This window comes from Lithobates pipiens, unplaced genomic scaffold (assembly GCF_037356315.1).
Source record: "Lithobates pipiens isolate NorthernLeopardFrog02 unplaced genomic scaffold, aLitPip1_a1.2 Scaffold_1, whole genome shotgun sequence".
In the NCBI taxonomy this organism is placed as follows: domain Eukaryota; kingdom Metazoa; phylum Chordata; class Amphibia; order Anura; family Ranidae; genus Lithobates; species Lithobates pipiens.
Genome location: NW_027507685.1, coordinates 62,616,532 through 62,638,188, shown reverse-complemented (window position 1 = coordinate 62,638,188; position 21,657 = coordinate 62,616,532). Strand labels below are relative to the sequence as shown.

The 21,657-nt window shown below is 41.9% G+C and overlaps 31 non-coding genes across 31 annotated transcripts; 17 read left to right on the top strand and 14 right to left on the bottom strand.

The window, feature by feature from the left end:
• The first annotated feature begins 66 nt into the window (after positions 1-66).
• Positions 67-176, top strand: TRNAL-CAA (transfer RNA leucine (anticodon CAA)). The gene is made up of 2 exons: positions 67-104; positions 131-176. It is a non-coding gene; the product is annotated as a tRNA-Leu (tRNA).
• Positions 177-792: 616 nt separating this feature from the next.
• TRNAR-UCG (transfer RNA arginine (anticodon UCG)) lies at positions 793-865 on the bottom strand. The gene has a single exon. It is a non-coding gene; the product is annotated as a tRNA-Arg (tRNA).
• Positions 866-1,137: 272 nt separating this feature from the next.
• TRNAL-CAA (transfer RNA leucine (anticodon CAA)) lies at positions 1,138-1,247 on the top strand. The gene is made up of 2 exons: positions 1,138-1,175; positions 1,202-1,247. It is a non-coding gene; the product is annotated as a tRNA-Leu (tRNA).
• A 960-nt stretch (positions 1,248-2,207) lies between these two features.
• Positions 2,208-2,317, top strand: TRNAL-CAA (transfer RNA leucine (anticodon CAA)). Its single transcript has 2 exons — positions 2,208-2,245; positions 2,272-2,317. It is a non-coding gene; the product is annotated as a tRNA-Leu (tRNA).
• A 616-nt stretch (positions 2,318-2,933) lies between these two features.
• Positions 2,934-3,006, bottom strand: TRNAR-UCG (transfer RNA arginine (anticodon UCG)). The gene has a single exon. It is a non-coding gene; the product is annotated as a tRNA-Arg (tRNA).
• A 272-nt stretch (positions 3,007-3,278) lies between these two features.
• Positions 3,279-3,388, top strand: TRNAL-CAA (transfer RNA leucine (anticodon CAA)). Its single transcript has 2 exons — positions 3,279-3,316; positions 3,343-3,388. It is a non-coding gene; the product is annotated as a tRNA-Leu (tRNA).
• Positions 3,389-4,349: 961 nt separating this feature from the next.
• TRNAL-CAA (transfer RNA leucine (anticodon CAA)) lies at positions 4,350-4,459 on the top strand. The gene is made up of 2 exons: positions 4,350-4,387; positions 4,414-4,459. It is a non-coding gene; the product is annotated as a tRNA-Leu (tRNA).
• A 616-nt stretch (positions 4,460-5,075) lies between these two features.
• Positions 5,076-5,148, bottom strand: TRNAR-UCG (transfer RNA arginine (anticodon UCG)). Its single transcript has one exon. It is a non-coding gene; the product is annotated as a tRNA-Arg (tRNA).
• A 272-nt stretch (positions 5,149-5,420) lies between these two features.
• TRNAL-CAA (transfer RNA leucine (anticodon CAA)) lies at positions 5,421-5,530 on the top strand. Its single transcript has 2 exons — positions 5,421-5,458; positions 5,485-5,530. It is a non-coding gene; the product is annotated as a tRNA-Leu (tRNA).
• Positions 5,531-6,146: 616 nt separating this feature from the next.
• Positions 6,147-6,219, bottom strand: TRNAR-UCG (transfer RNA arginine (anticodon UCG)). Its single transcript has one exon. It is a non-coding gene; the product is annotated as a tRNA-Arg (tRNA).
• Positions 6,220-6,491: 272 nt separating this feature from the next.
• On the top strand, positions 6,492-6,601 carry TRNAL-CAA (transfer RNA leucine (anticodon CAA)). Its single transcript has 2 exons — positions 6,492-6,529; positions 6,556-6,601. It is a non-coding gene; the product is annotated as a tRNA-Leu (tRNA).
• A 616-nt stretch (positions 6,602-7,217) lies between these two features.
• On the bottom strand, positions 7,218-7,290 carry TRNAR-UCG (transfer RNA arginine (anticodon UCG)). The gene has a single exon. It is a non-coding gene; the product is annotated as a tRNA-Arg (tRNA).
• Positions 7,291-7,562: 272 nt separating this feature from the next.
• On the top strand, positions 7,563-7,672 carry TRNAL-CAA (transfer RNA leucine (anticodon CAA)). Its single transcript has 2 exons — positions 7,563-7,600; positions 7,627-7,672. It is a non-coding gene; the product is annotated as a tRNA-Leu (tRNA).
• Positions 7,673-8,633: 961 nt separating this feature from the next.
• TRNAL-CAA (transfer RNA leucine (anticodon CAA)) lies at positions 8,634-8,743 on the top strand. Its single transcript has 2 exons — positions 8,634-8,671; positions 8,698-8,743. It is a non-coding gene; the product is annotated as a tRNA-Leu (tRNA).
• A 616-nt stretch (positions 8,744-9,359) lies between these two features.
• Positions 9,360-9,432, bottom strand: TRNAR-UCG (transfer RNA arginine (anticodon UCG)). The gene has a single exon. It is a non-coding gene; the product is annotated as a tRNA-Arg (tRNA).
• A 272-nt stretch (positions 9,433-9,704) lies between these two features.
• Positions 9,705-9,814, top strand: TRNAL-CAA (transfer RNA leucine (anticodon CAA)). Its single transcript has 2 exons — positions 9,705-9,742; positions 9,769-9,814. It is a non-coding gene; the product is annotated as a tRNA-Leu (tRNA).
• A 961-nt stretch (positions 9,815-10,775) lies between these two features.
• On the top strand, positions 10,776-10,885 carry TRNAL-CAA (transfer RNA leucine (anticodon CAA)). Its single transcript has 2 exons — positions 10,776-10,813; positions 10,840-10,885. It is a non-coding gene; the product is annotated as a tRNA-Leu (tRNA).
• A 616-nt stretch (positions 10,886-11,501) lies between these two features.
• TRNAR-UCG (transfer RNA arginine (anticodon UCG)) lies at positions 11,502-11,574 on the bottom strand. Its single transcript has one exon. It is a non-coding gene; the product is annotated as a tRNA-Arg (tRNA).
• Positions 11,575-11,846: 272 nt separating this feature from the next.
• TRNAL-CAA (transfer RNA leucine (anticodon CAA)) lies at positions 11,847-11,956 on the top strand. Its single transcript has 2 exons — positions 11,847-11,884; positions 11,911-11,956. It is a non-coding gene; the product is annotated as a tRNA-Leu (tRNA).
• A 961-nt stretch (positions 11,957-12,917) lies between these two features.
• TRNAL-CAA (transfer RNA leucine (anticodon CAA)) lies at positions 12,918-13,027 on the top strand. Its single transcript has 2 exons — positions 12,918-12,955; positions 12,982-13,027. It is a non-coding gene; the product is annotated as a tRNA-Leu (tRNA).
• A 616-nt stretch (positions 13,028-13,643) lies between these two features.
• On the bottom strand, positions 13,644-13,716 carry TRNAR-UCG (transfer RNA arginine (anticodon UCG)). Its single transcript has one exon. It is a non-coding gene; the product is annotated as a tRNA-Arg (tRNA).
• A 272-nt stretch (positions 13,717-13,988) lies between these two features.
• Positions 13,989-14,098, top strand: TRNAL-CAA (transfer RNA leucine (anticodon CAA)). Its single transcript has 2 exons — positions 13,989-14,026; positions 14,053-14,098. It is a non-coding gene; the product is annotated as a tRNA-Leu (tRNA).
• A 616-nt stretch (positions 14,099-14,714) lies between these two features.
• Positions 14,715-14,787, bottom strand: TRNAR-UCG (transfer RNA arginine (anticodon UCG)). Its single transcript has one exon. It is a non-coding gene; the product is annotated as a tRNA-Arg (tRNA).
• Positions 14,788-16,844: 2,057 nt separating this feature from the next.
• TRNAR-UCG (transfer RNA arginine (anticodon UCG)) lies at positions 16,845-16,917 on the bottom strand. The gene has a single exon. It is a non-coding gene; the product is annotated as a tRNA-Arg (tRNA).
• Positions 16,918-17,189: 272 nt separating this feature from the next.
• On the top strand, positions 17,190-17,299 carry TRNAL-CAA (transfer RNA leucine (anticodon CAA)). Its single transcript has 2 exons — positions 17,190-17,227; positions 17,254-17,299. It is a non-coding gene; the product is annotated as a tRNA-Leu (tRNA).
• A 616-nt stretch (positions 17,300-17,915) lies between these two features.
• Positions 17,916-17,988, bottom strand: TRNAR-UCG (transfer RNA arginine (anticodon UCG)). The gene has a single exon. It is a non-coding gene; the product is annotated as a tRNA-Arg (tRNA).
• A 998-nt stretch (positions 17,989-18,986) lies between these two features.
• TRNAR-UCG (transfer RNA arginine (anticodon UCG)) lies at positions 18,987-19,059 on the bottom strand. The gene has a single exon. It is a non-coding gene; the product is annotated as a tRNA-Arg (tRNA).
• A 272-nt stretch (positions 19,060-19,331) lies between these two features.
• Positions 19,332-19,441, top strand: TRNAL-CAA (transfer RNA leucine (anticodon CAA)). Its single transcript has 2 exons — positions 19,332-19,369; positions 19,396-19,441. It is a non-coding gene; the product is annotated as a tRNA-Leu (tRNA).
• Positions 19,442-20,057: 616 nt separating this feature from the next.
• TRNAR-UCG (transfer RNA arginine (anticodon UCG)) lies at positions 20,058-20,130 on the bottom strand. The gene has a single exon. It is a non-coding gene; the product is annotated as a tRNA-Arg (tRNA).
• A 272-nt stretch (positions 20,131-20,402) lies between these two features.
• On the top strand, positions 20,403-20,512 carry TRNAL-CAA (transfer RNA leucine (anticodon CAA)). The gene is made up of 2 exons: positions 20,403-20,440; positions 20,467-20,512. It is a non-coding gene; the product is annotated as a tRNA-Leu (tRNA).
• A 616-nt stretch (positions 20,513-21,128) lies between these two features.
• On the bottom strand, positions 21,129-21,201 carry TRNAR-UCG (transfer RNA arginine (anticodon UCG)). The gene has a single exon. It is a non-coding gene; the product is annotated as a tRNA-Arg (tRNA).
• Positions 21,202-21,657: the final 456 nt, after the last annotated feature.

The following is a 21,657-nucleotide window of genomic DNA, read 5'->3' as shown; positions in this document are numbered from 1 at the left end:
TAGATCAATAGAGTACCACGAGTAGATGATATTTCCAGAGGAAGCCATAGCACCTCAATATATCTTGTCAGGATGGCCGAGTGGTCTAAGGCGCCAGACTCAAGAGCTGTTTCTTCACATTGTGTGGGTGTTCTGGTCTCCAAATGGAGGCGTGGGTTCAAATCCCACTTCTGACAATCTGTTTACACATTTAGCTTGAACTACAATCACCACTCCCGCTGTGTTTTCATGCTACCATGTCACCGACAAAAAAACATGAAAAAAAATCCAAAAACTTTGCACATCCTACATAAAGATCAAATTCTTGAGGAAAATCTGCTAGACCATGCTGTTAAATCTGTCATTTAAAGTGACACTTTAGTCAGAAAAGTAAGTCCTGCTACATCTCTTCCGGTTGTCCCATTTTGCATATATACTCATGTAAAACATTTAAAAATATGGTTCTATACACTTTGAAATCCAGTAATACGCTGTTTCAACCTGCTCTGCACATACTCAGTTGCTCTCCCATTTTAGGCATATTTAAGTTATGACACCAGCCATTTGATGATTTGATAGTTTGGTTGAGAACACAAGCAAATGGGACAGTTATCAATCCCGGGATTCCAGGCATGTAACTGTGTTTTGAAACCCTTAAATCAATTGGTTTACTTCCACTTTATGATTTACTTCTGTTTGGAGGCTCTGGGCTTCAGCAAATTGGAAGCCTCCAGCAAGAAGCACGTTGTTATGGCTAAAGCAAGAATTTACGAGTGAAGGTCACAGGAAGGAACTGGAAAGCAGCATAGAAAACGACCACGAAGGGACTCGAACCCTCAATCTTCTGATCCGAAGTCAGACGCCTTATCCATTAGGCCACGCGGTCTGCCACAAGGGCATGATTCTGGTTTGTGGCACCCGGATCAACCAAACACTCGAAGATCACCTGGGACATCTTCTACTTTTTTTGCTCAAGGAGATTTGGTAGAAAGGATCTGAAATGTATGACTTGGTGCAAGGTCATGCTTTAAGAAGTGCATTTGCAAAAGGGCCTAGGTTCAGAGTGTTCATACAGCTCCTTGACAATGGTAATAGATCAATAGAGTACCACGAGTAGATGATATTTCCAGAGGAAGCCATAGCACCTCAATATATCTTGTCAGGATGGCCGAGTGGTCTAAGGCGCCAGACTCAAGAGCTGTTTCTTCACATTGTGTGGGTGTTCTGGTCTCCAAATGGAGGCGTGGGTTCAAATCCCACTTCTGACAATCTGTTTACACATTTAGCTTGAACTACAATCACCACTCCCGCTGTGTTTTCATGCTACCATGTCACCGACAAAAAAACATGAAAAAAAATCCAAAAACTTTGCACATCCTACATAAAGATCAAATTCTTGAGGAAAATCTGCTAGACCATGCTGTTAAATCTGTCATTTAAAGTGCAACTTTAGTCAGAAAAGTAAGTCCTGCTACATCTCTTCCGGTTGTCCCATTTTGCATATATACTCATGTAAAACATTAAAAATATGGTTCTATACACTTTGAAATCCAGTAATACGCTGTTTCAACCTGCTCTGCACATACTCAGTTGCTCTCCCATTTTAGGCATATTTAAGTTATGACACCAGCCATTTGATGATTTGATAGTTTGGTTGAGAACACAAGCAAATGGGACAGTTATCAATCCCGGGATTCCAGGCATGTAACTGTGTTTTGAAACCCTTAAATCAATTGGTTTACTTCCACTTTATGATTTACTTCTGTTTGGAGGCTCTGGGCTTCAGCAAATTGGAAGCCTCCAGCAAGAAGCACGTTGTTATGGCTAAAGCAAGAATTTACGAGTGAAGGTCACAGGAAGGAACTGGAAAGCAGCATAGAAAACGACCACGAAGGGACTCGAACCCTCAATCTTCTGATCCGAAGTCAGATGCCTTATCCATTAGGCCACGCGGTCTGCCACAAGGACATGATTCTGGTTTGTGGCGCCCGGATCAACCAAACACTCGAAGATCACCTGGGACATCTTCTACTTTTTTTGCTCAAGGAGATTTGGTAGAAAGGATCTGAAATGTATGACTTGGTGCAAGGTCATGCTTTAAGAAGTGCATTTGCAAAAGGGCCTAGGTTCAGAGTGTTCATACAGCTCCTTGACAATGGTAATAGATCAATAGAGTACCACGAGTAGATGATATTTCCAGAGGAAGCCATAGCACCTCAATATATCTTGTCAGGATGGCCGAGTGGTCTAAGGCGCCAGACTCAAGAGCTGTTTCTTCACATTGTGTGGGTGTTCTGGTCTCCAAATGGAGGCGTGGGTTCAAATCCCACTTCTGACAATCTGTTTACACATTTAGCTTGAACTACAATCACCACTCCCGCTGTGTTTTCATGCTACCATGTCACCGACAAAAAAACATGAAAAAAAATCCAAAAACTTTGCACATCCTACATAAAGATCAAATTCTTGAGGAAAATCTGCTAGACCATGCTGTTAAATCTGTCATTTAAAGTGACACTTTAGTCAGAAAAGTAAGTCCTGCTACATCTCTTCCGGTTGTCCCATTTTGCATATATACTCATGTAAAACATTAAAAAATATGCTTCTATACACTTTGAAATCCAGTAATACGCTGTTTCAACCTGCTCTGCACATACTCAGTTGCTCTCCCATTTTAGGCATATTTAAGTTATGACACCAGCCATTTGATGATTTGATAGTTTGGTTGAGAACACAAGCAAATGGGACAGTTATCAATCCCGGGATTCCAGGCATGTAACTGTGTTTTGAAACCCTTAAATCAATTGGTTTACTTCCACTTTATGATTTACTTCTGTTTGGAGGCTCTGGGCTTCAGCAAATTGGAAGCCTCCAGCAAGAAGCACGTTGTTATGGCTAAAGCAAGAATTTACGAGTGAAGGTCACAGGAAGGAACTGGAAAGCAGCATAGAAAACGACCACGAAGGGACTCGAACCCTCAATCTTCTGATCCGAAGTCAGACGCCTTATCCATTAGGCCACGCGGTCTGCCACAAGGACATGATTCTGGTTTGTGGCGCCCGGATCAACCAAACACTCGAAGATCACCTGGGACATCTTCTACTTTTTTTGCTCAAGGAGATTTGGTAGAAAGGATCTGAAATGTATGACTTGGTGCAAGGTCATGCTTTAAGAAGTGCATTTGCAAAAGGGCCTAGGTTCAGAGTGTTCATACAGCTCCTTGACAATGGTAATAGATCAATAGAGTACCACGAGTAGATGATATTTCCAGAGGAAGCCATAGCACCTCAATATATCTTGTCAGGATGGCCGAGTGGTCTAAGGCGCCAGACTCAAGAGCTGTTTCTTCACATTGTGTGGGTGTTCTGGTCTCCAAATGGAGGCGTGGGTTCAAATCCCACTTCTGACAATCTGTTTACACATTTAGCTTGAACTACAATCACCACTCCCGCTGTGTTTTCATGCTACCATGTCACCGACAAAAAAACATGAAAAAAAATCCAAAAACTTTGCACATCCTACATAAAGATCAAATTCTTGAGGAAAATCTGCTAGACCATGCTGTTAAATCTGTCATTTAAAGTGACACTTTAGTCAGAAAAGTAAGTCCTGCTACATCTCTTCCGGTTGTCCCATTTTGCATATATACTCATGTAAAACATTAAAAAATATGCTTCTATACACTTTGAAATCCAGTAATACGCTGTTTCAACCTGCTCTGCACATACTCAGTTGCTCTCCCATTTTAGGCATATTTAAGTTATGACACCAGCCATTTGATGATTTGATAGTTTGGTTGAGAACACAAGCAAATGGGACAGTTATCAATCCCGGGATTCCAGGCATGTAACTGTGTTTTGAAACCCTTAAATCAATTGGTTTACTTCCACTTTATGATTTACTTCTGTTTGGAGGCTCTGGGCTTCAGCAAATTGGAAGCCTCCAGCAAGAAGCACGTTGTTATGGCTAAAGCAAGAATTTACGAGTGAAGGTCACAGGAAGGAACTGGAAAGCAGCATAGAAAACAACCACGAAAGGACTCGAACGCTCAATCTTCTGATCCGAAGCCTTACGCCTTATCCATTAGGCCACGCGGTCTGCCACAAGGACATGATTCTGGTTTGTGGCGCCCGGATCAACCAAACAGTCGAAGATCACCTGGGACATCTTCTACTTTTTTTGCTCAAGGAGATTTGGTAGAAAGGATCTGAAATGTATGACTTGGTGCAAGGTCATGCTTTAAGAAGTGCATTTGCAAAAGGGCCTAGGTTCAGAGTGTTCATACAGCTCCTTGACAATGGTAATAGATCAATAGAGTACCACGAGTAGATGATATTTCCAGAGGAAGCCATAGCACCTCACTATATCTTGTCAGGATGGCCGAGTGGTCTAAGGCGCCAGACTCAAGAGCTGTTTCTTCACATTGTGTGGGTGTTCTGGTCTCCAAATGGAGGCGTGGGTTCAAATCCCACTTCTGACAATCTGTTTACACATTTAGCTTGAACTACAATCACCACTCCCGCTGTGTTTTCATGCTACCATGTCACCGACAAAAAAACATGAAAAAAAATCCAAAAACTTTGCACATCCTACATAAAGATCAAATTCTTGAGGAAAATCTGCTAGACCATGCTGTTAAATCTGTCATTTAAAGTGACACTTTAGTCAGAAAAGTAAGTCCTGCTACATCTCTTCCGGTTGTCCCATTTTGCATATATACTCATGTAAAACATTTAAAAATATGGTTCTATACACTTTGAAATCCAGTAATACGCTGTTTCAACCTGCTCTGCACATACTCAGTTGCTCTCCCATTTTAGGCATATTTAAGTTATGACACCAGCCATTTGATGATTTGATAGTTTGGTTGAGAACACAAGCAAATGGGACAGTTATCAATCCCGGGATTCCAGGCATGTAACTGTGTTTTGAAACCCTTAAATCAATTGGTTTACTTCCACTTTATGATTTACTTCTGTTTGGAGGCTCTGGGCTTCAGCAAATTGGAAGCCTCCAGCAAGAAGCACGTTGTTATGGCTAAAGCAAGAATTTACGAGTGAAGGTCACAGGAAGGAACTGGAAAGCAGCATAGAAAACGACCACGAAGGGACTCGAACCCTCAATCTTCTGATCCGAAGTCAGACGCCTTATCCATTAGGCCACGCGGTCTGCCACAAGGACATGATTCTGGTTTGTGGCGCCCGGATCAACCAAACACTCGAAGATCACCTGGGACATCTTCTACTTTTTTTGCTCAAGGAGATTTGGTAGAAAGGATCTGAAATGTATGACTTGGTGCAAGGTCATGCTTTAAGAAGTGCATTTGCAAAAGGGCCTAGGTTCAGAGTGTTCATACAGCTCCTTGACAATGGTAATAGATCAATAGAGTACCACGAGTAGATGATATTTCCAGAGGAAGCCATAGCACCTCAATATATCTTGTCAGGATGGCCGAGTGGTCTAAGGCGCCAGACTCAAGAGCTGTTTCTTCACATTGTGTGGGTGTTCTGGTCTCCAAATGGAGGCGTGGGTTCAAATCCCACTTCTGACAATCTGTTTACACATTTAGCTTGAACTACAATCACCACTCCCGCTGTGTTTTCATGCTACCATGTCACCGACAAAAAAACATGAAAAAAAATCCAAAAACTTTGCACATCCTACATAAAGATCAAATTCTTGAGGAAAATCTGCTAGACCATGCTGTTAAATCTGTCATTTAAAGTGCAACTTTAGTCAGAAAAGTAAGTCCTGCTACATCTCTTCCGGTTGTCCCATTTTGCATATATACTCATGTAAAACATTAAAAAATATGCTTCTATACACTTTGAAATCCAGTAATACGCTGTTTCAACCTGCTCTGCACATACTCAGTTGCTCTCCCATTTTAGGCATATTTAAGTTATGACACCAGCCATTTGATGATTTGATAGTTTGGTTGAGAACACAAGCAAATGGGACAGTTATCAATCCCGGGATTCAAGGCATGTAACTGTGTTTTGAAACCCTTAAATCAATTGGTTTACTTCCACTTTATGATTTACTTCTGTTTGGAGGCTCTGGGCTTCAGCAAATTGGAAGCCTCCAGCAAGAAGCACGTTGTTATGGCTAAAGCAAGAATTTACGAGTGAAGGTCACAGGAAGGAACTGGAAAGCATCATAGAAAACGACCACGAAGGGACTCGAACCCTCAATCTTCTGATCCGAAGTCAGACGCCTTATCCATTAGGCCACGCGGTCTGCCACAAGGACATGATTCTGGTTTGTGGCGCCCGGATCAACCAAACAGTCGAAGATCACCTGGGACATCTTCTACTTTTTTTGCTCAAGGAGATTTGGTAGAAAGGATCTGAAATGTATGACTTGGTGCAAGGTCATGCTTTAAGAAGTGCATTTGCAAAAGGGCCTAGGTTCAGAGTGTTCATACAGCTCCTTGACAATGGTAATAGATCAATAGAGTACCACGAGTAGATGATATTTCCAGAGGAAGCCATAGCACCTCAATATATCTTGTCAGGATGGCCGAGTGGTCTAAGGCGCCAGACTCAAGAGCTGTTTCTTCACATTGTGTGGGTGTTCTGGTCTCCAAATGGAGGCGTGGGTTCAAATCCCACTTCTGACAATCTGTTTACACATTTAGCTTGAACTACAATCACCACTCCTGCTGTGTTTTCATGCTACCATGTCACCGACAAAAAAACATGAAAAAAAATCCAAAAACTTTGCACATCCTACATAAAGATCAAATTCTTGAGGAAAATCTGCTAGACCATGCTGTTAAATCTGTCATTTAAAGTGACACTTTAGTCAGAAAAGTAAGTCCTGCTACATCTCTTCCGGTTGTCCCATTTTGCATATATACTCATGTAAAACATTTAAAAATATGGTTCTATACACTTTGAAATCCAGTAATACGCTGTTTCAACCTGCTCTGCACATACTCAGTTGCTCTCCCATTTTAGGCATATTTAAGTTATGACACCAGCCATTTGATGATTTGATAGTTTGGTTGAGAACACAAGCAAATGGGACAGTTATCAATCCCGGGATTCCAGGCATGTAACTGTGTTTTGAAACCCTTAAATCAATTGGTTTACTTCCACTTTATGATTTACTTCTGTTTGGAGGCTCTGGGCTTCAGCAAATTGGAAGCCTCCAGCAAGAAGCACGTTGTTATGGCTAAAGCAAGAATTTACGAGTGAAGGTCACAGGAAGGAACTGGAAAGCAGCATAGAAAACGACCACGAAGGGACTCGAACCCTCAATCTTCTGATCCGAAGTCAGACGCCTTATCCATTAGGCCACGCGGTCTGCCACAAGGACATGATTCTGGTTTGTGGCACCCGGATCAACCAAACACTCGAAGATCACCTGGGACATCTTCTACTTTTTTTGCTCAAGGAGATTTGGTAGAAAGGATCTGAAATGTATGACTTGGTGCAAGGTCATGCTTTAAGAAGTGCATTTGCAAAAGGGCCTAGGTTCAGAGTGTTCATACAGCTCCTTGACAATGGTAATAGATCAATAGAGTACCACGAGTAGATGATATTTCCAGAGGAAGCCATAGCACCTCAATATATCTTGTCAGGATGGCCGAGTGGTCTAAGGCGCCAGACTCAAGAGCTGTTTCTTCACATTGTGTGGGTGTTCTGGTCTCCAAATGGAGGCGTGGGTTCAAATCCCACTTCTGACAATCTGTTTACACATTTAGCTTGAACTACAATCACCACTCCCGCTGTGTTTTCATGCTACCATGTCACCGACAAAAAAACATGAAAAAAAATCCAAAAACTTTGCACATCCTACATAAATATCAAATTCTTGAGGAAAATCTGCTAGACCATGCTGTTAAATCTGTCATTTAAAGTGACACTTTAGTCAGAAAAGTAAGTCCTGCTACATCTCTTCCGGTTGTCCCATTTTGCATATATACTCATGTAAAACATTTAAAAATATGGTTCTATACACTTTGAAATCCAGTAATACGCTGTTTCAACCTGCTCTGCACATACTCAGTTGCTCTCCCATTTTAGGCATATTTAAGTTATGACACCAGCTATTTGATGATTTGATAGTTTGGTTGAGAACACAAGCAAATGGGACAGTTATCAATCCCGGGATTCCAGGCATGTAACTGTGTTTTGAAACCCTTAAATCAATTGGTTTACTTCCACTTTATGATTTACTTCTGTTTGGAGGCTCTGGGCTTCAGCAAATTGGAAGCCTCCAGCAAGAAGCACGTTGTTATGGCTAAAGCAAGAATTTACGAGTGAAGGTCACAGGAAGGAACTGGAAAGCAGCATAGAAAACGACCACGAAGGGACTCGAACCCTCAATCTTCTGATCTGAAGTCAGACGCCTTATCCATTAGGCCACGCGGTCTGCCACAAGGACATGATTCTGGTTTGTGGCACCCGGATCAACCAAACACTCGAAGATCACCTGGGACATCTTCTACTTTTTTTGCTCAAGGAGATTTGGTAGAAAGGATCTGAAATGTATGACTTGGTGCAAGGTCATGCTTTAAGAAGTGCATTTGCAAAAGGGCCTAGGTTCAGAGTGTTCATACAGCTCCTTGACAATGGTAATAGATCAATAGAGTACCACGAGTAGATGATATTTCCAGAGGAAGCCATAGCACCTCAATATATCTTGTCAGGATGGCCGAGTGGTCTAAGGCGCCAGACTCAAGAGCTGTTTCTTCACATTGTGTGGGTGTTCTGGTCTCCAAATGGAGGCGTGGGTTCAAATCCCACTTCTGACAATCTGTTTACACATTTAGCTTGAACTACAATCACCACTCCCGCTGTGTTTTCATGCTACCATGTCACCGACAAAAAAACATGAAAAAAAATCCAAAAACTTTGCACATCCTACATAAAGATCAAATTCTTGAGGAAAATCTGCTAGACCATGCTGTTAAATCTGTCATTTAAAGTGACACTTTAGTCAGAAAAGTAAGTCCTGCTACATCTCTTCCGGTTGTCCCATTTTGCATATATACTCATGTAAAACATTTAAAAATATGGTTCTATACACTTTGAAATCCAGTAATACGCTGTTTCAACCTGCTCTGCACATACTCAGTTGCTCTCCCATTTTAGGCATATTTAAGTTATGACACCAGCTATTTGATGATTTGATAGTTTGGTTGAGAACACAAGCAAATGGGACAGTTATCAATCCCGGGATTCCAGGCATGTAACTGTGTTTTGAAACCCTTAAATCAATTGGTTTACTTCCAATTTATGATTTACTTCTGTTTGGAGGCTCTGGGCTTCAGCAAATTGGAAGCCTCCAGCAAGAAGCACGTTGTTATGGCTAAAGCAAGAATTTACGAGTGAAGGTCACAGGAAGGAACTGGAAAGCAGCATAGAAAACGACCACGAAGGGACTCGAACCCTCAATCTTCTGATCCGAAGTCAGACGCCTTATCCATTAGGCCACGCGGTCTGCCACAAGGACATGATTCTGGTTTGTGGCGCCCGGATCAACCAAACACTCGAAGATCACCTGGGACATCTTCTACATTTTTTGCTCAAGGAGATTTGGTAGAAAGGATCTGAAATGTATGACTTGGTGCAAGGTCATGCTTTAAGAAGTGCATTTGCAAAAGGGCCTAGGTTCAGAGTGTTCATACAGCTCCTTGACAATGGTAATAGATCAATAGAGTACCACGAGTAGATGATATTTCCAGAGGAAGCCATAGCACCTCAATATATCTTGTCAGGATGGCCGAGTGGTCTAAGGCGCCAGACTCAAGAGCTGTTTCTTCACATTGTGTGGGTGTTCTGGTCTCCAAATGGAGGCGTGGGTTCAAATCCCACTTCTGACAATCTGTTTACACATTTAGCTTGAACTACAATCACCACTCCCGCTGTGTTTTCATGCTACCATGTCACCGACAAAAAAACATGAAAAAAAATCCAAAAACTTTGCACATCCTACATAAAGATCAAATTCTTGAGGAAAATCTGCTAGACCATGCTGTTAAATCTGTCATTTAAAGTGCAACTTTAGTCAGAAAAGTAAGTCCTGCTACATCTCTTCCGGTTGTCCCATTTTGCATATATACTCATGTAAAACATTAAAAAATATGCTTCTATACACTTTGAAATCCAGTAATACGCTGTTTCAACCTGCTCTGCACATACTCAGTTGCTCTCCCATTTTAGGCATATTTAAGTTATGACACCAGCCATTTGATGATTTGATAGTTTGGTTGAGAACACAAGCAAATGGGACAGTTATCAATCCCGGGATTCAAGGCATGTAACTGTGTTTTGAAACCCTTAAATCAATTGGTTTACTTCCACTTTATGATTTACTTCTGTTTGGAGGCTCTGGGCTTCAGCAAATTGGAAGCCTCCAGCAAGAAGCACGTTGTTATGGCTAAAGCAAGAATTTACGAGTGAAGGTCACAGGAAGGAACTGGAAAGCAGCATAGAAAACGACCACGAAGGGACTCGAACCCTCAATCTTCTGATCCGAAGTCAGACGCCTTATCCTTTAGGCCACGCGGTCTGCCACAAGGACATGATTCTGGTTTGTGGCGCCCGGATCAACCAAACACTCGAAGATCACCTGGGACATCTTCTACATTTTTTGCTCAAGGAGATTTGGTAGAAAGGATCTGAAATGTATGACTTGGTGCAAGGTCATGCTTTAAGAAGTGCATTTGCAAAAGGGCCTAGGTTCAGAGTGTTCATACAGCTCCTTGACAATGGTAATAGATCAATAGAGTACCACGAGTAGATGATATTTCCAGAGGAAGCCATAGCACCTCAATATATCTTGTCAGGATGGCCGAGTGGTCTAAGGCGCCAGACTCAAGAGCTGTTTCTTCACATTGTGTGGGTGTTCTGGTCTCCAAATGGAGGCGTGGGTTCAAATCCCACTTCTGACAATCTGTTTACACATTTAGCTTGAACTACAATCACCACTCCCGCTGTGTTTTCATGCTACCATGTCACCGACAAAAAAACATGAAAAAAAATCCAAAAACTTTGCACATCCTACATAAAGATCAAATTCTTGAGGAAAATCTGCTAGACCATGCTGTTAAATCTGTCATTTAAAGTGCAACTTTATTCAGAAAAGTAAGTCCTGCTACATCTCTTCCGGTTGTCCCATTTTGCATATATACTCATGTAAAACATTTAAAAATATGGTTCTATACACTTTGAAATCCAGTAATACGCTGTTTCAACCTGCTCTGCACATACTCAGTTGCTCTCCCATTTTAGGCATATTTAAGTTATGACACCAGCCATTTGATGATTTGATAGTTTGGTTGAGAACACAAGCAAATGGGACAGTTATCAATCCCGGGATTCCAGGCATGTAACTGTGTTTTGAAACCCTTAAATCAATTGGTTTACTTCCACTTTATGATTTACTTCTGTTTGGAGGCTCTGGGCTTCAGCAAATTGGAAGCCTCCAGCAAGAAGCACTTTGTTATGGCTAAAGCAAGAATTTACGAGTGAAGGTCACAGGAAGGAACTGGAAAGCAGCATAGAAAACGACCACGAAGGGACTCGAACCCTCAATCTTCTGATCCGAAGTCAGACGCCTTATCCATTAGGCCACGCGGTCTGCCACAAGGACATGATTCTGGTTTGTGGCGCCCGGATCAACCAAACACTCGAAGATCACCTGGGACATCTTCTACTTTTTTTGCTCAAGGAGATTTGGTAGAAAGGATCTGAAATGTATGACTTGGTGCAAGGTCATGCTTTAAGAAGTGCATTTGCAAAAGGGCCTAGGTTCAGAGTGTTCATACAGCTCCTTGACAATGGTAATAGATCAATAGAGTACCACGAGTAGATGATATTTCCAGAGGAAGCCATAGCACCTTAATATATCTTGTCAGGATGGCCGAGTGGTCTAAGGCGCCAGACTCAAGAGCTGTTTCTTCACATTGTGTGGGTGTTCTGGTCTCCAAATGGAGGCGTGGGTTCAAATCCCACTTCTGACAATCTGTTTACACATTTAGCTTGAACTACAATCACCACTCCCGCTGTGTTTTCATGCTACCATGTCACCGACAAAAAAACATGAAAAAAAATCCAAAAACTTTGCACATCCTACATAAAGATCAAATTCTTGAGGAAAATCTGCTAGACCATGCTGTTAAATCTGTCATTTAAAGTGACACTTTAGTCAGAAAAGTAAGTCCTGCTACATCTCTTCCGGTTGTCCCATTTTGCATATATACTCATGTAAAACATTTAAAAATATGGTTCTATACACTTTGAAATCCAGTAATACGCTGTTTCAACCTGCTCTGCACATACTCAGTTGCTCTCCCATTTTAGGCATATTTAAGTTATGACACCAGCCATTTGATGATTTGATAGTTTGGTTGAGAACACAAGGAAATGGGACAGTTATCAATCCCGGGATTCAAGGCATGTAACTGTGTTTTGAAACCCTTAAATCAATTGGTTTACTTCCACTTTATGATTTACTTCTGTTTGGAGGCTCTGGGCTTCAGCAAATTGGAAGCCTCCAGCAAGAAGCACGTTGTTATGGCTAAAGCAAGAATTTACGAGTGAAGGTCACAGGAAGGAACTGGAAAGCAGCATAGAAAACGACCACGAAGGGACTCGAACCCTCAATCTTCTGATCCGAAGTCAGACGCCTTATCCATTAGGCCACGCAGTCTGCCACAAGGACATGATTCTGGTTTGTGGCGCCCGGATCAACCAAACAGTCGAAAATCACCTGGGACATCTTCTACTTTTTTTGCTCAAGGAGATTTGGTAGAAAGGATCTGAAATGTATGACTTGGTGCAAGGTCATGCTTTAAGAAGTGCATTTGCAAAAGGGCCTAGGTTCAGAGTGTTCATACAGCTCCTTGACAATGGTAATAGATCAATAGAGTACCACGAGTAGATGATATTTCTAGAGGAAGCCATAGCACCTCAATATATCTTGTCAGGATGGCCGAGTGGTCTAAGGCGCCAGACTCAAGAGCTGTTTCTTCACATTGTGTGGGTGTTCTGGTCTCCAAATGGAGGCGTGGGTTCAAATCCCACTTCTGACAATCTCTTTACACATTTAGCTTGAACTACAATCACCACTCCCGCTGTGTTTTCATGCTACCATGTCACCGACAAAAAAACATGAAAAAAAATCCAAAAACTTTGCACATCCTACATAAAGATCAAATTCTTGAGGAAAATCTGCTAGACCATGCTGTTAAATCTGTCATTTAAAGTGACACTTTAGTCAGAAAAGTAAGTCCTGCTACATCTCTTCCGGTTGTCCCATTTTGCATATATACTCATGTAAAACATTTAAAAATATGGTTCTATACACTTTGAAATCCAGTAATACGCTGTTTCAACCTGCTCTGCACATACTCAGTTGCTCTCCCATTTTAGGCATATTTAAGTTATGACACCAGCCATTTGATGATTTGATAGTTTGGTTGAGAACACAAGCAAATGGGACAGTTATCAATCCCGGGATTCCAGGCATGTAACTGTGTTTTGAAACCCTTAAATCAATTGGTTTACTTCCACTTTATGATTTACTTCTGTTTGGAGGCTCTGGGCTTCAGCAAATTGGAAGCCTCCAGCAAGAAGCACGTTGTTATGGCTAAAGCAAGAATTTACGAGTGAAGGTCACAGGAAGGAACTGGAAAGCAGCATAGAAAACGACCACGAAGGGACTCGAACCCTCAATCTTCTGATCCGAAGTCAGACGCCTTATCCATTAGGCCACGCGGTCTGCCACAAGGACATGATTCTGGTTTGTGGCACCCGGATCAACCAAACACTCGAAGATCACCTGGGACATCTTCTACTTTTTTTGCTCAAGGAGATTTGGTAGAAAGGATCTGAAATGTATGACTTGGTGCAAGGTCATGCTTTAAGAAGTGCATTTGCAAAAGGGCCTAGGTTCAGAGTGTTCATACAGCTCCTTGACAATGGTAATAGATCAATAGAGTACCACGAGTAGATGATATTTCCAGAGGAAGCCATAGCACCTAAATATATCTTGTCAGGATGGCCGAGTGGTCTAAGGCGCCAGACTCAAGAGCTGTTTCTTCACATTGTGTGGGTGTTCTGGTCTCCAAATGGAGGCGTGGGTTCAAATCCCACTTCTGACAATCTGTTTACACATTTAGCTTGAACTACAATCACCACTCCCGCTGTGTTTTCATGCTACCATGTCACCGACAAAAAAACATGAAAAAAAATCCAAAAACTTTGCACATCCTACATAAAGATCAAATTCTTCAGGAAAATCTGCTAGACCATGCTGTTAAATCTGTCATTTAAAGTGCAACTTTAGTCAGAAAAGTAAGTCCTGCTACATCTCTTCCGGTTGTCCCATTTTGCATATATACTCATGTAAAACATTAAAAAATATGCTTCTATACACTTTGAAATCCAGTAATACGCTGTTTCAACCTGCTCTGCACATACTCAGTTGCTCTCCCATTTTAGGCATATTTAAGTTATGACACCAGCCATTTGATGATTTGATAGTTTGGTTGAGAACACAAGCAAATGGGACAGTTATCAATCCCGGGATTCAAGGCATGTAACTGTGTTTTGAAACCCTTAAATCAATTGGTTTACTTCCACTTTATGATTTACTTCTGTTTGGAGGCTCTGGGCTTCAGCAAATTGGAAGCCTCCAGCAAGAAGCACGTTGTTATGGCTAAAGCAAGAATTTACGAGTGAAGGTCACAGGAAGGAACTGGAAAGCAGCATAGAAAACGACCACGAAGGGACTCGAACCCTCAATCTTCTGATCCGAAGTCAGACGCCTTATCCATTAGGCCACGCGGTCTGCCACAAGGACATGATTCTGGTTTGTGGCGCCCGGATCAACCAAACACTCGAAGATCACCTGGGACATCTTCTACTTTTTTTGCTCAAGGAGATTTGGTAGAAAGGATCTGAAATGTATGACTTGGTGCAAGGTCATGCTTTAAGAAGTGCATTTGCAAAAGGGCCTAGGTTCAGAGTGTTCATACAGCTCCTTGACAATGGTAATAGATCAATAGAGTACCACGAGTAGATGATATTTCCAGAGGAAGCCATAGCACCTCAATATATCTTGTCAGGATGGCCGAGTGGTCTAAGGCGCCAGACTCAAGAGCTGTTTCTTCACATTGTGTGGGTGTTCTGGTCTCCAAATGGAAGCGTGGGTTCAAATCCCACTTCTGACAATCTGTTTACACATTTAGCTTGAACTACAATCACCACTCCCGCTGTGTTTTCATGCTACCATGTCACCGACAAAAAAATCCAAAAACTTTGCACATCCTACATAAAGATCAAATTCTTGAGGAAAATCTGCTAGACCATGCTGTTAAATCTGTCATTTAAAGTGACACTTTAGTCAGAAAAGTAAGTCCTGCTACATCTCTTCCGGTTGTCCCATTTTGCATATATACTCATGTAAAACATTAAAAAATATGCTTCTATACACTTTGAAATCCAGTAATACGCTGTTTCAACCTGCTCTGCACATACTCAGTTGCTCTCCCATTTTAGGCATATTTAAGTTATGACACCAGCCATTTGATGATTTGATAGTTTGGTTGAGAACACAAGCAAATGGGACAGTTATCAATCCCGGGATTCCAGGCATGTAACTGTGTTTTGAAACCCTTAAATCAATTGGTTTACTTCCACTTTATGATTTACTTCTGTTTGGAGGCTCTGGGCTTCAGCAAATTGGAAGCCTCCAGCAAGAAGCACGTTGTTATGGCTAAAGCAAGAATTTACGAGTGAAGGTCACAGGAAGGAACTGGAAAGCAGCATAGAAAACAACCACGAAAGGACTCGAACGCTCAATCTTCTGATCCGAAGCCTTACGCCTTATCCATTAGGCCACGCGGTCTGCCACAAGGACATGATTCTGGTTTGTGGCGCCCGGATCAACCAAACAGTCGAAGATCACCTGGGACATCTTCTACTTTTTTTGCTCAAGGAGATTTGGTAGAAAGGATCTGAAATGTATGACTTGGTGCAAGGTCATGCTTTAAGAAGTGCATTTGCAAAAGGGCCTAGGTTCAGAGTGTTCATACAGCTCCTTGACAATGGTAATAGATCAATAGAGTACCACGAGTAGATGATATTTCCAGAGGAAGCCATAGCACCTCAATATATCTTGTCAGGATGGCCGAGTGGTCTAAGGCGCCAGACTCAAGAGCTGTTTCTTCACATTGTGTGGGTGTTCTGTTCTCCAAATGGAGGCGTGGGTTCAAATCCCACTTCTGACAATCTGTTTACACATTTAGCTTGAACTACAATCACCACTCCCGCTGTGTTTTCATGCTACCATGTCACCGACAAAAAAACATGAAAAAAAATCCAAAAACTTTGCACATCCTACATAAAGATCAAATTCTTGAGGAAAATCTGCTAGACCATGCTGTTAAATCTGTCATTTAAAGTGACACTTTAGTCAGAAAAGTAAGTCCTGCTACATCTCTTCCGGTTGTCCCATTTTGCATATATACTCATGTAAAACATTTAAAAATATGGTTCTATACACTTTGAAATCCAGTAATACGCTGTTTCAACCTGCTCTGCACATACTCAGTTGCTCTCCCATTTTAGGCATATTTAAGTTATGACACCAGCCATTTGATGATTTGATAGTTTGGTTGAGAACACAAGCAAATGGGACAGTTATCAATCCCGGGATTCCAGGCATGTAACTGTGTTTTGAAACCCTTAAATCAATTGGTTTACTTCCACTTTATGATTTACTTCTGTTTGGAGGCTCTGGGCTTCAGCAAATTGGAAGCCTCCAGCAAGAAGCACGTTGTTATGACTAAAGCAAGAATTTACGAGTGAAGGTCACAGGAAGGAACTGGAAAGCAGCATAGAAAACGACCACGAAGGGACTCGAACCCTCAATCTTCTGATCCGAAGTCAGACGCCTTATCCATTAGGCCACGCGGTCTGCCACAAGGACACGACTCTGGTTTGTGGCGCCCGGATCAACCAAACACTCGAAGATCACCTGGGACATCTTCTACTTTTTTTGCTCAAGGAGATTTGGTAGAAAGGATCTGAAATGTATGACTTGGTGCAAGGTCATGCTTTAAGAAGTGCATTTGCAAAAGGGCCTAGGTTCAGAGTGTTCATACAGCTCCTTGACAATGGTAATAGATCAATAGAGTACCACGAGTAGATGATATTTCCAGAGGAAGCCATAGCACATCAATATATCTTGTCAGGATGGCCGAGTGGTCTAAGGCGCCAGACTCAAGAGCTGTTTCTTCACATTGTGTGGGTGTTCTGGTCTCCAAATGGAGGCGTGGGTTCAAATCCCACTTCTGACAATCTGTTTACACATTTAGCTTGAACTACAATCACCACTCTCGCTGTGTTTTCATGCTACCATGTCACCGACAAAAAAACGTGAAAAAAAATCCAAAAGCTTTGCACATCCTACATAAAGATCAAATTCTTGAGGAAAATCTGCTAGACCATGCTGTTAAATCTGTCATTTAAAGTGCAACTTTAGTCAGAAAAGTAAGTCCTGCTACATCTCTTCCGGTTGTCCCATTTTGCATATATACTCATGTAAAACATAAAAAAATATGCTTCTATACACTTTGAAATCCAGTAATACGCTGTTTCAACCTGCTCTGCACATACTCAGTTGCTCTCCCATTTTAGGCATATTTAAGTTATGACACCAGCCATTTGATGATTTGATAGTTTGGTTGAGAACACAAGCAAATGGGACAGTTATCAATCCCGGGATTCCAGGCATGTAACTGTGTTTTGAAACCCTTAAATCAATTGGTTTACTTCCACTTTATGATTTACTTCTGTTTGGAGGCTCTGGGCTTCAGCAAATTGGAAGCCTCCAGCAAGAAGCACGTTGTTATGGCTAAAGCAAGAATTTACGAGTGAAGGTCACAGGAAGGAACTGGAAAGCAGCATAGAAAACGACCACGAAGGGACTCGAACCCTCAATCTTCTGATCCGAAGTCAGACGCCTTATCCATTAGGCCACGCGGTCTGCCACAAGGACATGATTCTGGTTTGTGGCGCCCGGATCAACCAAACACTCGAAGATCACCTGGGACATCTTCTACATTTTTTGCTCAAGGAGATTTGGTAGAAAGGATCTGAAATGTATGACTTGGTGCAAGGTCATGCTTTAAGAAGTGCATTTGCAAAAGGGCCTAGGTTCAGAGTGTTCATACAGCTCCTTGACAATGGTAATAGATCAATAGAGTACCACGAGTAGATGATATTTCCAGAGGAAGCCATAGCACCTCAATATATCTTGTCAGGATGGCCGAGTGGTCTAAGGCGCCAGACTCAAGAGCTGTTTCTTCACATTGTGTGGGTGTTCTGTTCTCCAAATGGAGGCGTGGGTTCAAATCCCACTTCTGACAATCTGTTTACACATTTAGCTTGAACTACAATCACCACTCCCGCTGTGTTTTCATGCTACCATGTCACCGACAAAAAAACATGAAAAAAAATCCAAAAACTTTGCACATCCTACATAAAGATCAAATTCTTGAGGAAAATCTGCTAGACCATGCTGTTAAATCTGTCATTTAAAGTGACACTTTAGTCAGAAAAGTAAGTCCTGCTACATCTCTTCCGGTTGTCCCATTTTGCATATATACTCATGTAAAACATTTAAAAATATGGTTCTATACACTTTGAAATCCAGTAATACGCTGTTTCAACCTGCTCTGCACATACTCAGTTGCTCTCCCATTTTAGGCATATTTAAGTTATGACACCAGCCATTTGATGATTTGATAGTTTGGTTGAGAACACAAGCAAATGGGACAGTTATCAATCCCGGGATTCCAGGCATGTAACTGTGTTTTGAAACCCTTAAATCAATTGGTTTACTTCCACTTTATGATTTACTTCTGTTTGGAGGCTCTGGGCTTCAGCAAATTGGAAGCCTCCAGCAAGAAGCACGTTGTTATGACTAAAGCAAGAATTTACGAGTGAAGGTCACAGGAAGGAACTGGAAAGCAGCATAGAAAACGACCACGAAGGGACTCGAACCCTCAATCTTCTGATCCGAAGTCAGACGCCTTATCCATTAGGCCACGCGGTCTGCCACAAGGACACGACTCTGGTTTGTGGCGCCCGGATCAACCAAACACTCGAAGATCACCTGGGACATCTTCTACTTTTTTTGCTCAAGGAGATTTGGTAGAAAGGATCTGAAATGTATGACTTGGTGCAAGGTCATGCTTTAAGAAGTGCATTTGCAAAAGGGCCTAGGTTCAGAGTGTTCATACAGCTCCTTGACAATGGTAATAGATCAATAGAGTACCACGAGTAGATGATATTTCCAGAGGAAGCCATAGCACATCAATATATCTTGTCAGGATGGCCGAGTGGTCTAAGGCGCCAGACTCAAGAGCTGTTTCTTCACATTGTGTGGGTGTTCTGGTCTCCAAATGGAGGCGTGGGTTCAAATCCCACTTCTGACAATCTGTTTACACATTTAGCTTGAACTACAATCACCACTCTCGCTGTGTTTTCATGCTACCATGTCACCGACAAAAAAACGTGAAAAAAAATCCAAAAGCTTTGCACATCCTACATAAAGATCAAATTCTTGAGGAAAATCTGCTAGACCATGCTGTTAAATCTGTCATTTAAAGTGCAACTTTAGTCAGAAAAGTAAGTCCTGCTACATCTCTTCCGGTTGTCCCATTTTGCATATATACTCATGTAAAACATAAAAAAATATGCTTCTATACACTTTGAAATCCAGTAATACGCTGTTTCAACCTGCTCTGCACATACTCAGTTGCTCTCCCATTTTAGGCATATTTAAGTTATGACACCAGCCATTTGATGATTTGATAGTTTGGTTGAGAACACAAGCAAATGGGACAGTTATCAATCCCGGGATTCCAGGCATGTAACTGTGTTTTGAAACCCTTAAATCAATTGGTTTACTTCCACTTTATGATTTACTTCTGTTTGGAGGCTCTGGGCTTCAGCAAATTGGAAGCCTCCAGCAAGAAGCACGTTGTTATGGCTAAAGCAAGAATTTACGAGTGAAGGTCACAGGAAGGAACTGGAAAGCAGCATAGAAAACGACCACGAAGGGACTCGAACCCTCAATCTTCTGATCCGAAGTCAGACGCCTTATCCATTAGGCCACGCGGTCTGCCACAAGGACATGATTCTGGTTTGTGGCGCCCGGATCAACCAAACAGTCGAAGATCACCTGGGACATCTTCTACTTTTTTTGCTCAAGGAGATTTGGTAGAAAGGATCTGAAATGTATGACTTGGTGCAAGGTCATGCTTTAAGAAGTGCATTTGCAAAAGGGCCTAGGTTCAGAGTGTTCATACAGCTCCTTGACAATGGTAATAGATCAATAGAGTACCACGAGTAGATGATATTTCCAGAGGAAGCCATAGCACCTCAATATATCTTGTCAGGATGGCCGAGTGGTCTAAGGCGCCAGACTCAAGAGCTGTTTCTTCACATTGTGTGGGTGTTCTGGTCTCCAAATGGAGGCGTGGGTTCAAATCCCACTTCTGACAATCTGTTTACACATTTAGCTTGAACTACAATCACCACTCCCGCTGTGTTTTCATGCTACCATGTCACCGACAAAAAAACATGAAAAAAAATCCAAAAACTTTGCACATCCTACATAAAGATCAAATTCTTGAGGAAAATCTGCTAGACCATGCTGTTAAATCTGTCATTTAAAGTGACACTTTAGTCAGAAAAGTAAGTCCTGCTACATCTCTTCCGGTTGTCCCATTTTGCATATATACTCATGTAAAACATTTAAAAATATGGTTCTATACACTTTGAAATCCAATAATACGCTGTTTCAACCTGCTCTGCACATACTCAGTTGCTCTCCCATTTTAGGCATATTTAAGTTATGACACCAGCCATTTGATGATTTGATAGTTTGGTTGAGAACACAAGCAAATGGGACAGTTATCAATCCCGGGATTCCAGGCATGTAACTGTGTTTTGAAACCCTTAAATCAATTGGTTTACTTCCACTTTATGATTTACTTCTGTTTGGAGGCTCTGGGCTTCAGCAAATTGGAAGCCTCCAGCAAGAAGCACGTTGTTATGGCTAAAGCAAGAATTTACGAGTGAAGGTCACAGGAAGGAACTGGAAAGCAGCATAGAAAACGACCACGAAGGGACTCGAACCCTCAATCTTCTGATCCGAAGTCAGACGCCTTATCCATTAGGCCACGCGGTCTGCCACAAGGACATGATTCTGGTTTGTGGCGCCCGGATCAACCAAACACTCGAAGATCACCTGGGACATCTTCTACTTTTTTTGCTCAAGGAGATTTGGTAGAAAGGATCTGAAATGTATGACTTGGTGCAAGGTCATGCTTTAAGAAGTGCATTTGCAAAAGGGCCTAGGTTCAGAGTGTTCATACAGCTCCTTGACAATGGTAATAGATCAATAGAGTACCACGAGTAGATGATATTTCCAGAGGAAGCCATAGCACCTCAATATATCTTGTCAGGATGGCCGAGTGGTCTAAGGCGCCAGCCTCAAGAGCTGTTTCTTCACATTGTGTGGGTGTTCTGGTCTCCAAATGGAGGCGTGGGTTCAAATCCCACTTCTGACAATCTGTTTACACATTTAGCTTGAACTACAATCACCACTCCCGCTGTGTTTTCATGCTACCATGTCACCGACAAA